The 18,926-nt window shown below is 35.9% G+C and overlaps 1 long non-coding RNA gene and 1 pseudogene across 3 annotated transcripts in view; one reads left to right on the top strand and one right to left on the bottom strand.

Annotated features, from left to right (window-relative positions):
• LOC125392243 (uncharacterized) overlaps positions 1 to 18,926 on the top strand; it is a 238,623-nt gene that overhangs the window by 90,421 nt on the left and 129,276 nt on the right. The window lies entirely within an intron of this gene.
• On the bottom strand, positions 6,169 to 6,635 carry LOC125392409 (large ribosomal subunit protein uL23 pseudogene; annotated as a pseudogene).

Raw genomic sequence — 18,926 nt, 5'->3', positions numbered from 1 at the left:
CACACAAAATAAAACTAAATCAATTTAATCAAATTTGACATACGATGTGCTTTCTAAAGATAAAAGATAAAATTACAGCTGGTCATACATTAAACCTTACTGTCTTGTGGAATATATTCTTGAATTTGTTATGAAGTTCAGAAGCAGCATCATTTTACTGGGCATCATTCTATGTGTGTGTATGTTATAAACACACACTGTAAGAGTTTTTGAAAAACACTATTTTTATGGTAGTAGGGCAACAAAAAGTGTACCATCTCAACAATTAATTGATAAAACTATTTTCAGTTTTTGTGTAAAGCTCTGACATAGGAGAAGACTCCAGCCATGAACAGAGGTAGAAATTTGGGGAACTCAGAAACCTTTCCTTTTTTCCAATTGTCGTTCCCTTTTCTCTGCAAGCCCTGGGCATCTAGCATAGATCCAGTCTTGTTCACAAAACAGGAGAGGCACAACATTTTGGATCAGAAAATAAACAACCCTTGTCTTAATTTCAGAGAGACTGTGAGAATATGACTTATTTTGCTTCGTTTAAATGTTTTATATTAAACTTAGAGAATGGTCTGTGGTAGATGCTGATCTAATCACCATCTGTTCCCCTACACCTCATTTCTGAATCCATCACCCAGCTTGTTTACACTGCATAAATCAGTTCTGATAAGGGAGTTCTGCCAGGTGTTTGGGGGCATTTTGACCCACGGGTTAACTGTCCTTCCCGAAGGAGGAACTAAGAGCGCTGAGTTTTCCTTAACATATATTCTGTTGCATTTAGTGATCTGAAGGCTCCCCCAGGCACTTAGATTTTGCCAGTCCCTCTTGGGAGTCATGAATTGCAGCTCAGAAGTTATATTTTGGGGACAAAACTACACAGATAAATGTTGGTCTTGCATTCATGGATACATTTGTTCCCTCCCCAGAGAGAATTTGGGAGCAGAGAGGAGTCTTTCTAAATATATGAAGCTGTGTGTCAGGAGTGGAACAGAGTGCAAAGTGTTCCAAATCTCCCTGTAGACGATTCTGTGTCTCATTCAGCTGGAGTGCTCAGGCTTCAGATTAGTTTGGAATTTTGTGAGGGAAGTCTCAGAGTTTAGTGTAACACTTGTTGTTAATGTCACACTCTGTTTGGAACCACTTAAGTGTAGAAAATGCTGAGAGTTCAGTATAAAATATATTGTGTAGGTTTTTTTGCTTGAAAATTAAAGTATTTTTTTCATAATCTAAGTTATCATGAAAACGTTGATAAAACAAATCAGACATATATGTCATGTGTAATATTTTGGTACGAATATTAATATGATCCTGATCACCATGCACCTTTAATTCTCAGTCCTCAGCCTCCCTATCTTTTGGAACAAAGGCAAGTACCAGCCTTTCTGAAAATACACAGTGAAATAAAATGGAAATATCTTTCACACTCTATGCTATTGTATGAATACCAATGTCTTTCCAGAATTAATTTGCTCCTATCTAATCTCCAATCTAGTGATGCTTGGATATAGGACACGGACAGATAATTGGACCAGTGATGCTCTAAAAAGGGCAAGGGCAAAACAGTTTGTCCTGAAATGGTTGTTATGAGCAGACCCAACAGCAGGGCCTCATGTTTCACAAGCAAACTCAAGTTTCATTATATACTGGACCATAGATTTTCAGCCTCCTTAGTTGTGAGCTTATTTTTGCTTTCACAAATTCTCTAACGTATTATATTCTGTTATATCACTCAAAAAACACACAGAGTGTGTTTCTACTGCCATTTCCACTATTGATAAGAGCAAATAGTTGATACTATAATGCATTTATAAAGAATAAATAGCAAAAGTTACAAACAATATATTAAATGCTTATTTTCTAATATATATACACACATGCACAGAAGTCATGATATTATCATTAATTTCAATCATTAAATACATTTCATTTATAAATTATACATTAAGGACTTTATTATTTAAGTTAACTTCATAATTAAAATTAGAACTGAGTCTGGAGATATAGTTCAATGGTTATGAGTGCTTTTGTTCTAGAGGACTTGAGTTTATTTCCAAATACCTATTTATGTATCCACACTCAAATGGTAGACACACACACACAGACACACATGAACATAAATAGAAACAAAAAGTGTCATGTTCACCCAAATCAATTATATTATGTTTTCTGTTTAATGTTACCCCGAGAAAAGTGGAAGAATGGATGAGTAGCAAAGCAAATGAAATGAACTTGATCACTGGCTTCTAAGAATTAGATATGGATGGGGAAAAATCCTTTACTTCTAGTTTTTCAGCTTCATGCTTGCATTAACTTTATAAGTACTATTTAATTTGAATAACTAACGAAATTCAATGTTGTCAGTACAAAAAGTTGTAATTCCGTGCTTGATATGGTAAACAATTCAAAAAATAAGACAAAGTAACATAAACTTTGCTAATTTACTCTGAAGTGTAACTATCCAAACCATGAATAGTTTAAGGATCAACCTCTGAAGAGAAGCAGGACATGCTCCCTGAATAAAGGAGGCAAGTACACCAGAAGGGGAACAAACCACAAACAGGAATATATGCAGTGATATAATTAAACATTAGAATCAAAGTGCAAAAGCTATTTTTCTTTGTCAGCTTCAAATCAATATGAATATTGGTTCTTACGACTTCAAGAATATTGTTTAATAATACAGAAGAAACAATTATTTGAAGACGACAGTAAATTTACTAAGTCCAGTTGATTTCTCTCTCTCCTTATCTTCCTGTCTATCCAGATCTATTGTCACAGTCCAGTGTCCCTCACCCCAGGATGGAGGGAGCAAATTGTTGCGTGACTTGATACTATTCACTCTGTCCTACTTGTTTTTCTTTTTTTTTCAAGCCATGAAGAGCAACACTCTGCCCTACTTGTACATTGTATATCATTCTTTAGGATTTACAATTTGAGTTTATTTTATTATTTTATTTATTTTTTCCCAATAATATAATCACCAAGTTCTCTTTCTTATCACCCCATCTTATTACTTTTTTCTAGAACTAGCAATATCCTGATAGCCTTATGAAAGAGAAAATACCAACAATCCTATCAAAGTAGTCCAGAAGGACAAACATGATATAAGGCGACTAAATTAAGATTACAGACTATCTGGTAGTGGATAAAAAAAAAAAGAATCCATACCTGCTGTACCACACATAAGTCCATTCCCATACTGATTTAGGTCTCAAAATCAAATATTATCCTCACATGGAATTGTATTTAGGCAAAGATGGTGATATCTGTAAATACTAAAAGAGAGACATGTGTAAGAAACTGTAGATACATTCTATTTAAGCTGTACCATAGTAAAGTGATTTGCATCTCCTTCCATTGGAGAAAAGTAAAAAAGCCAAGTGAATTTGTTGGAGGAGGGGTCGCTTGTTGGTTCCTGGCTGCCCGACTAGTTTAGACCAGAAATAATCACACAGAAACTGTATTAATTAAATTACTGCTTGGTCCATTAGCTCTGGCTTCTCATTAGCTAACTCTTACATTAATTTAACCCATTTTTATTAATCTGTATATTGTCACATGGCTGTGGCTTACCGGGTAAAGTTTTTAGTCTCTGACTCTGGCCGTGGCTCCTTGGCTTTTTTCTCACACTGCCCTTCTTTTTCCTGGTATTCAGTTCTGTCTTTCATGCCTGCCTAAGTTCTGCCCTGTTATAGGTCCAAAGCATTTTTTTTTATTCATTAATAGTAATCACAGCATACAGAGGGAAATCCTACATCATAAGTTAATTACTTCTTGTTGTTGTGATAAACCAATCATAACCAAAGTGACTTAATAAAGTCTTTATTTTGGCTTACATTTCCAGAGACTATCATGGTGTGGGAGGCATGGCAGAGGGAAGGAAATATGGCATACCATCAACCAAAGGTACACAAAGCAGAGAGAGAGAGAGAGAGAGAGAGAGAATTGGACATGTGGTGAGACTATGATTAAAGTCAGCCCCAATGGAGAATTTTCCCCAGCAAGTTTCCATCACTTAAAATTGCCCTAACTTCCGGGCACGCCACCACCCCTACGGAGTCAAGTGTTCGCACACATAAGCCTCTGGGGAAATACTTTTTTCTTCACACCATCCCACCAGAATAAGCAGAAAATCCTGTCTTTGATAATTTTGGAATCTCCAATAGTGATGAAAAGAGAAGTGACTGAAACTCCAGAGGCGGGAGAACATCAGAGCTAGGGTGTGATATTGCATGCAGTCTCATTCAGGCTCTCCTTGTGAATTTGTACCATAAGCAGATTTGTTGTAGCAGAAGGGAAAGAACTGTGGTGGGAGCGCATCCCCAAGCACATATGGAATCTGCTATTCTGAAGGTACACGCAGCAGAGTATGAAATCATCAGTCCACTCTCATCTTTCCCAAAGCTATTCGAGATTCAGGGGCCAGTTTAGTGAGAGGATGGATTCAAAGTTTAAATATAAATGATTGGGAAGGAAGCAAATGTAGGTTGTTTTCCAAACTTTTCAAACCATACAGACTGACCATATTTTCCACACGAATTTATATAATCAGCATCACCTCTCTCCATTTTAAAGGAGAGAGCATGTTGTCTTACACAGTGATACTATTATATACCCTTTTTAAAATGTCATCTATCATTAAAATAAAGTTACTAATTATACATAAACAATATTGATAAAATAATGAGAAAAATATAGAGGATGAGGAGGTAGTGGGCAGTCAAAAGAAATATTGTCCTGCAAGCCTGAGGACTATGGCTTAATCATCAGACTGCTAATGAAAAACAGGTTGTGGTAGTGGGTGCTTTTAACTCTAGCAACTGGGAGGTAGACACAGGAGTTTACAATTTATTCACCAGTCAGACTAGCCTGTATAGAGAATCTCAGAACTCGCTGAGCATCAGTTGTCTGAGAAGAGATAGTTGGCTAGTGCCTGGGGAATGATAGTAGAAATTCCCATCATGCATATATGTATAACTACACAGAGGCATAATACAGGTATATACACATACAGAGAGAGAGAGACAGACAGACAGACAGAGAAAGAGAGAGACAGACAGAGAGAGAGAGAGAGAGACAGAGAGAGAGAGAGATGAAAGAGGAGGAGAGAAAGAAATATGTACTAAAGTCAGATCCAGTCCACAGTTGGAATTATCTGTCAAGTATCTGAAAGATTTTAAAAATCTGAATAGGAAGATCAGGAGAAAATACTGACATTTATGAAAAATAATTAAGTATGGAGAATCATATAAGCTAAACACAAAATAGACAAAATGGAATAGAAATGTTATCCAAGGGGGCTTTATTTTTAAATTTTTGTGTTTTTATTTTATTTTCCCTTTATTAAATGTAGATTATTAATTTAGTTCCCTTTTATTAAATGTAGATTTTTGTCATATAATATATGCTGATTATAGCTTTTCCCTCCTTCCTCTCAGCTGCTTCCCACCTCCTCTCCCATCACTACTCACTCCCTTTCTATTATTAAGAAAGAATGGACTTCTAAGCCATAACAATGAAGCATAATAAAATATAATAAGATAAAGAATAAACTTATCAAATTCAAGTTGAACAAGGCAAATCTATAGAAGGAAAAGAGCCCAAACACAAGACAGAAGAATCAGAGACACACTTCTTCAAAAACTCAGGAATTTCACAAAATGACTAAGCTAAAATCTATCAAATATACATGGAGGGCCTGATGTAGACCGGGTGTAGGCCTGTGCTTGTTCTTTCGGTCTCAGTGAGCACAGATGAGCTTTTCTGAGTTGATTTGGAGGGCCTTGTTCTACTGATGTCCTCCATCCCACCTGTCTCTTGCACTTGTTCTGCCTCCACTTTCATCATACTTCTCTGAGCTCTGAGGGCAGTCATTTGAAGAAGACACCACATTTAGAGCTGTGTGTCTCAAGGATTCTCTCACTGCATACTATCTAGCTCTGGGTCTCTCTGTGTTATTTCCCATCAGAAGAATCTCTCATGATAGCTGAATAAGGAACTTATCTATGAGTACAGTAGAATATTACTAGGAATTATTTTACTGTTACTTTTTTTTACACCAGTAGTCTTTAGGGTTTTTTGTTGTTGTTGTTTTTTGGTTTTGTTGTTGTTGTTGTTGTTGTTGTTGTTTTTTATGGTGAAAAAGTGTATATTTAGAATTAGCCGGTTGGGCTCAGTTTAGATGATTCCAACTTTGTTGGCAACATCCAGAGCATCATAATCAGGAGCCAACTAAACATAAGTCTTCTTCTCTCTGTTGGGCCTTATGAGGGTGTTGACTTTGGCCACATCAATGTCGTAGAGTTTCTTCACAGCCTGTTTAATCTGGTGCTTGTTGGCTTTGATGTCCACAATGAACACAAGTGTGTTGTTGTCTTCTATCTTCTTCATGGCTGACTCGGTGGTCAGGCGGAATTTGATGATGGCATAGTGGTCAAGCTTGTTCCTTCTGGCGTGCTCTTCCGGGGGTATTTAGGTTGCCTTCATAGCCTCAGGGTCTTGGGCCTCCGAAAGGTGGAGGATGTGCGGATCTTCTTCTTTTTGTGGCTATGGAGGCCTTTTAGCACTGCGTTCTTGACTTTCATGGCCTTCGCTTTAGCTTCGACTTTGGGAGGGGCAGGAGCTTCCTTCGCTTTCGGTGCCATCCTGACGAAAAAGTATAGTCTTTGGTTTTAATATAGGTCTCAGTCATATCTAGTCTTAGGTTCTTGGTCACACAAACAGTGTCAGGAATGGGTTAGATCTTGTGACATGGGCCTTATGTCCCATCAGACATTGGTTGGTAACTCTCTCAAGCTTTGTGCCACCATTGCCCTAGCTTAATTTAAGGGCAGGGGAGAATTTAGATCACAGATTTTGTGGCTGGGTAGTGTCAAACAGGGACTTTAAATTGTCAATAAACAGGAGAGAAGCTTTCAGGGTTGTTTCTCATCAAGGAAATGCAATTAGATCACTGCTACAATAGCTCCTTCACCAAGACAGATACTGAAAGTAAGAAAACAGCATGTATTTTACTTACTAAGTAGCTGTTTATGAGTCAGCACAATTGCCGTATTGAAGACTATGTAGCAGTATTTTTAAGTCCAAAATATGAACACCCACTTTGTTCTAAAAATTGCACATTTTTTGTTATATACTCAATACAAAATATTCAAAATGCCATACTCATCATTTTCAGCAAACTGAACCACAAAATGTTCATTCATTGTGGAATTGGTTTATTTCAAAACAATGGCTTATCAAGCTATATAAATATGCTCATAAAAACTATACAATTCGAAATGGAACAATTATCTCCCAATAACTATGAGCACAGAATACCAGACTCAACAATTTCATCTACATTAGGTTAAAATAAAAGCAAAGTTGTTGAAGACTTTTTCAGTTCTGTATGGAAGTTTAGGAGTTGCAGATTAAACAAAGAAAATGAGGGGCTATTAAAAATATTTTATGCAAATTTCAAGTGTTATGTACTTGTGCTAACTTTTTGGAAGTTAGTCAACTGTATCCTTACAATTTATAGTCTTTTATATTTTAAAAAGATTTATCTTAAATAAATATTTTATTTTCTTAACATCTGTAGTTATACCTTTCTCTGAGCCAGCATTCTATAATTTATTATATGTTTTTGTAAATGACTCAAAATTAATTTGTACGTGGGCAGTTTTTTTAATGTGTGCGTGTTTGTGTATGTGTGCGTGTTTGTGTATGTGTGTGTTTAGTCTATGTATTTCTCACAGTGAGTACTATAGCAACACAATTTTATAAAATTACCTCTATACCCTGACTAAAAAGACAGAACTTACATTGGACCTCACAGCTACATTCATAATACACTTTAGGATCATTTCAGAATATGTAATTTACCTGCTGTTCTATTATGTACTCAGTCTGCATATAAACTTCCATGAAGAGAAGGGTCTGACAATTGATGGTGCCTGTGTTGGATTTTCCATACATTCAGCTTATAAGTCCTAAACTAATGCATAGCTTTAACCTTAAAGTATGTTCTCTTCTATGCACTTATCCCATAGTAATAGCTCTGTGCTGTGGTAAACACATGCTGAAAACAGTCAATAGGTTGAAAGCAAATTTATACAATAAATACCCCCCACAAACGTTCAACAGACCTGTGTCTATGGCCTGACTGTGGTTTACTATTCTGAGTTAGGTGGAAGCTGTGTTATAATCACTTCCCTCATAAATTCTGTTAGATTTCTGTAACAAATCTTTCATCCATTCTCATGCAATAATTTTATGCTAATCAGTAAGTATGGAGCAAATTACCCTGTTTGTGAAGCAAGAAAGACATAGAGGCAATCAAACACAGACAATTTTGAAGGCCTGGATAATACATCAGATAGAATACAGTTAGGACAGCAATCACGGATGAAAGACACAATGAGAGTGGTAGAGAGTTCAAATTTGGGTTCACTTTTGATTAAAACACTCTAAGAGAAGTTTGTGTCTACATTTCTCAATATAACATAGATACGCTTGATTGCTCTCAAAGATTATCTTTAATGTGTTAATGGATACTTCTGTGTGCTCATGTGCACATATGCATTTAGAAACTAGAGACTGAATATAAGTGTTATTCCTCAGTTGCTTTCTGTCTTAAAATCAATCTTTCATTGAAACTCATTGATTTAACTAACTTGTTTAGATAATAAATTTCTGGGGTCTCTTTATCTATTTCTGCACCTCCTCAACAGTTAGAGTAAGAGGTATGTACTATCACATCAACCTTTGTTTACAAAGATGAAGGAGATGAGAACTCAAGTTCATATGCTTCTGTTCTAGCTGCTCTGTTGACCGATCTAGCATCTTAGGTCTTGAACAAGTATTTCACTTAAAGTTTCTTCATAGTAGTAGTATGTAAGCCTCCGCACTTTCTGTGGATACCCAGGCCTAATCCAGGAGCTCGCTTTCCTGAACCAGGGCCACGAGAATGGACGATTGTCCTAAGGGTTTAAATAGACAAACACAAGAGACCTGCTAGCTTGCCAAAGAGTAAAAAAGCCCTTTATTAAACTCAGGTCGGGTATTTATACCAGGAGGCAAGAGGGTTCAAAAGGACATGGCCCCCTCCCATCAGGAGCAGTAGAATAGATTGATACATTCCCAGCGCCTCAGGCTAGGGCCCGCAGCTGCAACCTTGTTTACAGGTGGAATTACCATAACAAAGACAGCCAAGTTCTTTCTAAGCTACCCTCAAGCCAGTGCTAGTGCAGAATCTCCAGGGACCAGAGGTCAAACAACCCTGCGAAATGCCAAGGAAGAAAAGGGAAAAAGACCTGGGTACCTACAGTATTAGTAGCAGTAGTAGTAGTAGAAGTACTAATTATGTTATTCGGGTATCCTGCAATTCGCAGAGATTCACCTGTCTGTGTCTCCTGAGTGATGGGATGCACGATCACACTGATCAAATATTTCAAAAGCAGGTTTTATACTATTGTATAATCTCTTTCATTAATGTCAAATATACTAAAATAAAAATATAAAAACTGAACAGATAACCTAGTGGGTACATGTCTTTATAATGAGTCCTAATGACCTGAATTCTATTAAGGAACTAAGGAAGGAAGAAAAAGGATAGATCATGGAAGGAGAGATCTCTTGTTCTCCCAAAGTTGTTGTCTGACCTCAACACATACCACAGAACTGCGTACATACACACACACACACACACACACACACACGCACACGCACACGCACACGCACATGCACATGCACACACACAAAGAGAGAGAGGGAGAGAATACAGTGTTACTTAAAAAGCCCCAAATAAGAAAAAAAAAAAACCCAAGAAACTTATGCTAAAACAATCCACCCAGTGATAAAAGAGTGTTTTCCACATTCAGCAACTTATAGAAGTGTTTAAATTACTTTGAAACAACTGGCTTGCTTTTGGATACTGTGGAAATCTCTATAACTCTAAAACAAAAGCAACATAGATTATGTTGACATTTTCAAGGAAAATGGGGATAGTATTCATGATCTCAAACTGGGGCTGTTTGTCTTGCAACCTTGTAATGGCAACACTGTTCATAAATGATATAATTCAGTCAGTAAGACTTTATTTACAATATCTGCTTACAATTATATGACCAAACTGGTGTCATAAACACACTTTAAGAAGCTTTATTTTACAAAATAACTCAATCTGCCATTTAAAGCTGAGCATAAGGACACAACACACAGAAAGAAGGGCCATGTTTGATATCTTCTTATCTGTTGAAAGTTATGTTTGAAAGGGAGCACGTGCCTTAAGATGTGCACAAAAGCATGTTTATATTCAGAGTGAAGGGTGGATTCCTTATATCTCTGTTAAACCTTTTGTTACAATAATATGTATGTACAGAAATTCCTATCCATTTGTTATATCATTGTTCTTGTAATTTCTATCCTGTGTGTCTCTTCTTCCTTTCACTTACCATTTATTCAGCTTAAAAACAAAAATAAATGTTTCTCATATAATTGTTATGATTTTCGATTATCTGTCAGGTTGCTTGACCTTCAGTGTTAAGTTGGTTGGAGTTGGATAGATTTCTTTCACAGCCTAGAGATGTGGAGTGGGTCGTGTGTAGGTTTGTTTGTTGTTTTCTTTCCCAAAACATTTGCTCTTCATGGATCTGCTAACCTGAGATTACTGCCCAGTTTTTGACTTTTGCAGGAACATGTTTATAGGGTATTGTTTGGAATTCCTTCCCAACCTGTGACTGCATCAGAAATTGTGCTTCTTCCAAACTGACCAACTGGACAACTGTTGAGCCACATTAACAAGGGAGAAACTAACTTAATGACTCTATATTTCTTTTTGTTTTCAACATTCATCGTACAATTATAATGTAATATGGGCATTTGAACATTGGATCCCCTCTATATATCACAAGATCCTGTGCTGATTTTATTATTTATGAAAGGATTACTATTTCAATTCTGTGCATGCTTACACTTCTATGTGGTGCTTTCCACAAATGATGACAGCTATGCACAGAAGACGGGAGGCATTGCATCACTGGATCCTGAGTTATTCTTCAGGAGTTCTGGGTACAGAACTCATTTCACACACTTTATTGACTGGGCTATTGTCATGCCACTGATTTCCTAGAGAAGTCTGTTTCGAGGACTTCCTTTTAGTTTGGTGGCCTCTGATGAGATCAACACAGCTTGATCATGATGTGTACTTTTTGTGTTTTATTGCTGTTGATCCAGTTTTTTAGTATTTAATTATTAATTAAATTTATTCATTTGTTTTACATCCAGACCTCAATTTCCTCTCTCTCCTCTCCTCTCATTCGCTCTGCCTCACCTCCTCCCCTGGAATTTTCCATTTATGTTCATTGTGTTTATTAACTATAGTTTTCTTTTTCTTTCTTTGATTTTGTCCTCTCACAATTTGATTTTGTTATCACAGTGAAGCTAGTTTCAGAGTTACTTAGAAAAGTGCTCTGAAATTGATTGACAAGAATCTTAATTAAATGTTCTCTAAACATCTGTTTAAAAAAACAATAACAGTCAATCCAGATACTGGTGACACACACCTTTATTCTGAGGTCTTGAGAGGCAGAGGTAGGCAGATCTCCTACTTCCAGGCCAGCCTGGTCTACAAAGCAAGTTCCAGGATAATCAGGGCTTTTCAAAGAAAGCCTATCTCAAAAAAAAAAAGAAAGAAAGAAAGAAAAAAAAAGAAAAGAAAAAGAAAGAAAAAACCCTGAAAAAACAAGAAACAAAACAAAATCAAATCAAACAAACAAAAAGCAGTCACCATGCCTGGTCCTTTGAAGTACGGATTTTCTCTATTAACTCAGTTCCATCACATTTTGCTAATCTATGTAGAGTTTATAGTATTATTCTAAAACCATGTTAGGGTATGTATATAGGAATCCACATATTGACTTTACTATTTCTTGGTGTGTGGGTCGCTATAGTTGCTAACCATTCTTTGTGCCTCTGAGAGATCAGCTCCCATCTTCCTCTTTATAGCCCTCATTTTATTTGTATCTTAGCTTGTCTTAAATAGTCATCCACTGTATTTGTCATTTAAAAAACGCTTTTCCTTTCATTGATCACTTTTTTAAAAATTCTTCTCTCATACATTACATCTCAGCAACAGTTTCACCTCCCTCGCCACCTCCATATCTCATCTTCCCCCTAGATAAGCATCTCCTGCATTTCCCTCAGAAAAGCAGAGCTCTCAAGGACATCAATGGATATGGCATAAAAAGTTACAATAAACTAGGCACAAACCCTCATAACAAGGCTGGACTAGGCAATCCAGTATGAAGAAAAGGGTCCCAGGAATAGGCAAAAAGAGTCATATACAACCCCACATCCACTGATAAGTATCCCATAAGAACACGAAGTTAAACATCCATCATATATATTCAGAGGACCTAGACCCATATGGATCCAGGACTGTCACTTTAGTCTCAGTGAGCGCCAATGAGACCTGATTAGCTGACTCTGTGGATTGTATGCTTATGGCATCCTTACCCCTGCAATCATTTCTCTCATTTCCCCCCTTCTTCTGCTGAGTTTCTGGACATCTGCTTAGTGTTTGTCTGTGTGTCTCTGCATCTACTCACATCAGTTGCTGAATGATGTCTCTCTGATGATTATTGAACTAGGCACTGATCTATTAGCTTAACATATTATCATCAGGAATCATTTTATTTACTATTTATTTTTACAAGTTATGTTTGTTTCTATCTTGGGTCTCTGGAATGTTCAGCCTTTGGGTCCTGGCCTTTCAAGAAGTATCAACCATAGCCTGATTCTCTTGTCATGGGTCTCACTGATATTTTTTTTTATTTTCTCTTTTAGTTTCTTTATTCATTTTTCTCTGATTCTCATTATTCCTTTTGTTCTCCCAATGTTTTTATTGGTTTATTCGTACATTTAAATTCTTTCTGTGGCAATGTGAAGCTGTTCAAATCTGATTTTCTTTTTCTGATTACAGGTGCATTTTGTTGCAAACTTCTTAATATTTATTTTCAATCTCCCATTGTTTCAGAGAATTTTGCTTTCTTTTCTATTTAGTCAAAACTGTTGGTTTTTAATATTTTTTTAAAGATTTCTTCATTAATCCCATGACAAATCAAAAGTATTTGTATGATTTCCAATATCCTTTTTGTTAATTAACCTTTTCAATTGTGTGTATATGTGTTTGTTTACCTATGGAACGTGAGCTATTAAATTTTGCAGGAAGAGTCCTCACCTGCGACATCTCACCTCTATACTTTCATTGAATTCTAGTTTTATTCCTAAAGCTGTTTTATTTTGATTCTGTTGAATGCTGTTTTTACCTTACACGTGTGATGTGGGATTCCCTCTGCATTCTGTGAATATGATTGGTTAATAAAGAAAGCTGGCTTGAGTCTATACAAGGGCAGAGCAGTGGTATGTGATGAAAACTAAACTGAATGCTAGCAGAAAGAGGGCAGTGTCAGAGAGAAGCCATGTAGCCCCGCCAGGGACAAAGGCAGGATGAAACTTTACTTGGAAAGCCACAGCCACGTGGCAATACACAGATGAATGGAGATGGGTTAAATTAATATATAAGAGTTAGCTGATAAGAAGTTAGAGCTAATAGGCCAAGCAGTGATTTAATTGATAGAGTTTCCGTGGGGTTAATTTGGGGCTGAGCAGCCGGGAACAAACAAGCAGTCTCATACAACACACATGGTCTATTTCTGAGAACACTGTTCTTTCTGCAAATGTTGGATGAAATGTTTTATGAATGACAATGAGTTCCATGCAATCTCTACTGAAGAAAATGTTAAAAATTAATATTTGTTGCTAATATTTTTGGTCAGTAGGATCTGCCTGTCTTAGGTCACCCTGTATTATTTTACCCTGTGTGATTTAGCTTTAGCAGCATGTATGTGTTCAATATTTTTTTAAGAAACAGTTCAGTGTCCATTTTTTCCTCTGTTTAATTTTACTTCTTTTAACAGTTTTTTTTAACTTGAAGATCATTTTCTTTGAGATTAGTAAAACTTTTACTACTTGCTTTTTCACCTTTATTTTACATATCCTTTTCCTGCCCTTCATTGGTATCTTTATTAGTGCAACAATTTCATATATGGAGGACAGGATTAGAGATATTCTTTGCAAACATATTTATCCATGAGATATAAATTGAAGAATTTATCCTGTTATCATTCGAAGTTATTACTAGTAAGTAATATTTAGTTCTTCTCTTCAAAAATTGTTTTCTTTATGCATGCGTTCTTTATTATAGCTTTCTCCACATTTTTTCTTTTGCTTTTTTTTGTGCTGTAGTTTGCCTATTCTTTTAGCAGTCTAAATAACCAAGTGAGTTTCATTCATTCACATGATTTAGTGATAGTTATTTCCTCCTGTTCCAAGGCTAGGACTCATGGAAATATTTCTTGTAACGGCAATGTTGCAACTGCTAATTCTCTCAGCTTTTTCTTTGTTTTTAATTTTTTTTCTCTTTTTTCCGATGTATTTATTTATTTTGTAATTTTATTAAATTATAAACGTTTCCATTTCCGCCCCTCCTCCCACCACCCTCCCACTCTCCCCACTCCCTCTCCTCCTCCCTCTCCATCCCTAAGAGCAGTCAGGGTTTCCTGCCCTGTGAGAAGTTCAAGTTCCTCCCGCCTCCCTCCAGGTCCAGGAAAAAAATACCAATCAATTCCTACTCCCTTCCTTTCTTCCATTCCTTCTGGTGTGGGAGTTCCTTGTGCTTATGTGTTGATTTCCTTGGTTAATGAATAAAGAAACTGTCTTGGCCTGTTGATAGGGCAGAACTTAGGTAGGTTGGGAAAACTAAATGGCGTGCTTGGAGAAAGGAGGCAAAGTCAGAGAGGAACGCCATGGAGCTGCCAGAGACAGACACTGGGAATTTTATCCAATAAGACACTGCCATGTGGTGATACACAGATTACTAGAAATGGGTTAAGTAGTATAAGAGTTAGCCAATAAGAAGCTAGAGCTAATGGACCAAGTGGTGTTTTAATAAATATGGTTTCTGTATGATTCTTTGGGTCTAAACTAGCTAGGCGGCTGGGCCCTCCTCCTATATCCCTCTACATACCCTGCCACTCCACCCACCTCTAATCCTAAAACAGGGTAAGGCACATTGCTTTGTTCCTAGGTTCAAGGCCCTCCTTACTTTATCGAGGCTGAGCAAGGTATTCAACCAAAGACAATAGCATCTCCAAAAGCCAGTGCATGCAGTAGAGATAAATCCCAGTGCCACTACCAATGGCCCCTCAGTTTGCCCCAGACATACAACTGTCAAACACACTCAGAGGGACTAGTTTGGTCCTATGCTTGTTCCTTCCCAGTTCAGCTGGAGTTGGTGAACTCCCATTACCTCAGCTTTTAATAGTATTTCATTTCTGAATTTCTGTAGGATCTGTCTGTTGTGTATTTTATTCTTTGTAGTTTATATTTTCTTTAACATTTTTTCAAATGTTAATCTGTAAGTTTGTTGCTGATAAATGAATTGTTATTTTAATTAAGAATTAGGTTTTCACTCATTTTGGGTAAATTGAGTCATTCTACAATCTGATTTTCATAGAAAAACAATACTAAAAGTTTTACTTGGGGTATCATTCTAAAAAGTTATCATGTGTTTGGTTCTTGAAGGCTACAAGTGAAGTCTCTATATATTTCTTCAGTTTTCATCAATGGCTTTAATACAGAACTGGTTCATTCAGTCTGTCTTTGAAGAGGATTAGTCTAGTATCTCAATTAGGTGTGCCTCTCAATAAAATTTGAAGAGGTGAGCCTATACTGAGTGGATCAGTATAATATTCCTGCATCTAGAAACACTGAACTCACCCTTTCTCCACAGTAATGAATGTCCTGATGTCCAGATGGAGGTACAGTTGCTGATGGAACTTGTTTGGCTGACTGTATTGCTTCTCCAGCTCCAGTAATTTACAGGTTTCAGCTCAATTTCACCCCTCTCATTCAGTCCTTTATTCACAAATACCACTCACTGTCCTGTTGCTTTCACTCTTTGTGGAGAAGGAGAAGGTAAATTATATGCCAATCTAATTTATCACTGTGGCATATTCAAGGTTAGATGTTTTATTATTATTATTGTTATTACATTATTGTTATTGCAAATATTATTGTTGCTTTTTTAAATATGAAACTTGCAGACCAGAACTTCAAAGGAAAACTCTTAATTTTGTTGACAGTCACATAATTCTATATTGTATAGCATAACATGTTAGTCTTAGAAAATAAAACAGTTTAAGAAGACTAAACTTTTGATTTAGTGGCTGAAATGTGAATTTAAGGATCATTCATTTATTAATCATTTACTACTATATATCAAGTAATTTTAAAGATCTGGGCCATCATATTGCTGTACTATACAGGCAGAAAAGCCAAGAGATAGCTTGTTACTTGCAGTGAAGAACAATAAGGAGCTGCAGCTACTCTACAGAGTGCCACTAACTGAGACTCATCAAAGTTTTCTTTTACTATTGACTATCATAATCACGAATGCATCAGTTTATATATTTAATAAACTTCATACTTTTTCACATGTGTGTTTAGCTAAACCTCAGTTTTAGGACTGAAATACACAAAAGTGGCATAAATATGAGCTTTTTCCCTTAAAGGTTATATTATTTTTAATTTCAATCCCATATATTATACAAAATATTGAACATAACACCTCTAAGTATTCTCAGAGCATGTACAAAAACACATTACTAAAAAATTTTAAAGTAATATGTTCTAACAATGTTATAATAAGTACATGTTGTTTATATTGTCAGAGAAAATAATCCTCAGAATTAACACATGGCAACATTCTTCAGATTCTTGCAGCAGAGATTACATTGAAATGAAAGGAGGGAGTGGATGACTTGAAGATTGAGTGGGAGGAAAATGAAGAAAATTGCATTAAATGCTCCCCAATTAGCTCTTTGAAAGGATGAGAGGTATAGATACCATCAACTTTGATGGTCATATTTCCAAAGAAAACCTCCTGAACGCATATGAAAAACTTGAGTGTAAAACTAGCATTCACTTTGAGAAAACTTGTATCTCAAAAGAGTAGAGAAAACTTCACAGTTAAAAAATCTAGAAAGAAGTAAATGTTTGATTGACCCATAGTCAGGAGTACTTGATAATTTTCCAAGTTTGTGGATCATTAATACTTTCTTAATTAGTCTTTTTTAAATGTATATTTATACTTAGTTTAGAAAGTCTAGCATATTTTCAGAAATAAAAACTAGGAAATAAAGAAAACCAAAAGGAATGAGACGTTCCCAATAACTCCATTGCCAAATATGTCAGAAGAATATTCCAATATGTGATCATGATGCTAATTTACCCTTGTATTTTAGTGTTTAGCAAGTCTCACAAGTAGTGATAATGGAATTTCACAAAAGACCAGATAGTTATACATCTACCACAGATTTGTGTCTCCTAGTTACAATTAAAACTGCGCACACATCAGTTTTGAACATCTTGAACTTGAACCTATTGCTATGTTAATGGAAAACATAATGATTCAAAGGTTGCTTCTATTTGCCAGAATATATTTCATTCAATATGAACAGATGGTGTCTCATTTAGACAAATTGTACTTCCAAACAAAAGAACCAATTCCCTGTTTTATAGAAGATTCGTATTATGCCAACTATGTTTTTTCAAGTGAACATAATATTAAATGAGTAAAAAACCTTATTATTATCATGAAATTAACTATCAGCACAGGTGATGTCCAATGGAATACATCTTTTTGAATTCTTTTATTTTACAATATATTTTGAGGTTTATTCAATAGATAAAACATAACATTATTGACAGTGACATTGACATAATTTTTAAATGCTGCTGAATCAAAGAGCTTGCAATTAAACTATAAAATGGAAATAAGGAACTATATAAAGACTGTTCTCATTAACTTCCTAAATAGTATTTTAAAATAAACTCTTTAATTTTTCAAAAACATCTGGCAATTATTTCCTGACAAGAGAGAAAAATATGACACAATTCTCTCAAGATAAAAAAATGAGAATTTGATATGCATTATGTACTGCTTTTTAAGAAGGTAAGCAAGAAAATGTACAGTCTTGACACATGAAAAGTTTCATAGTCTTAGATATCATTCCCCATGTCCATCACTCTCATAATCTTTATTACTATTAAGAGTTTTTAATCTCCATTCCTTTATCCACTAGCCCTTGCTAAAATCGAATACAGAAATTGCTGTTATAAAGATGAAACATATGATTCCATAATGCTCAACATTTTAAACATCATTGATATTCCTGACTCCATAAATGGTGTTAGGATCTAATAAGCCATTTAGTCATTCAAATAAAAAAATCCTAAGTTTAAGCCTATTTCCTTCTTCCCCATTACTCTATAAATACCAGTAGTGGAAGTACCAATGTGTCTATGAGTAGAGCTAGTAGAGAAAAACTAAAGTGAATGCTGAGAGAAAGAAAACAGAGTCATAAGATGCCATGTAGCTGCCAGAGCGAGCTGCCAGCTGGTAGTAGGTCACGAGAATCATGGTAAAATATAAAATAATGGAAATGAGTTAATTCTAGATGTCAGAGCTAGCTGGCAATACACTTAAGTAAAGTGGCCAAACAATATTGCAAATAATATATTTTCTGAATGGTTATTTCATGGTCTGAGCTGCCTGGGAATGAACAAATGACCTTCTTACAACAGAATTTGCAAGTAGAACACTACTGCAGATGACAAGGTTTATATGTGAATTGATGTTTACATTTCTCCTTAGGCAGCCTGCGAAGAACCAACTTCTTTATATTTAAAGTTTTTCATTTGACTTACTAGTCCTAGTTCCCCTCTCCCACCCTCTCCCTGCATTCTCCATTCCACCTCCCATCCACTCCTCAGAACAGGTAAGACCTCCCTTGGGGAGTCAACAAAGTCTGGCATACCAAGTTGAGGTA

The sequence above is a fragment of the Myodes glareolus genome, chromosome 12, assembly GCF_982192425.1.
Source record: "Myodes glareolus chromosome 12, mMyoGla1.1, whole genome shotgun sequence".
NCBI classification, from domain to species: domain Eukaryota; kingdom Metazoa; phylum Chordata; class Mammalia; order Rodentia; family Cricetidae; genus Myodes; species Myodes glareolus.
The sequence above is the reverse complement of the archived record's forward strand: the minus strand, read 5'-3'. Positions and strand labels throughout refer to the sequence as shown.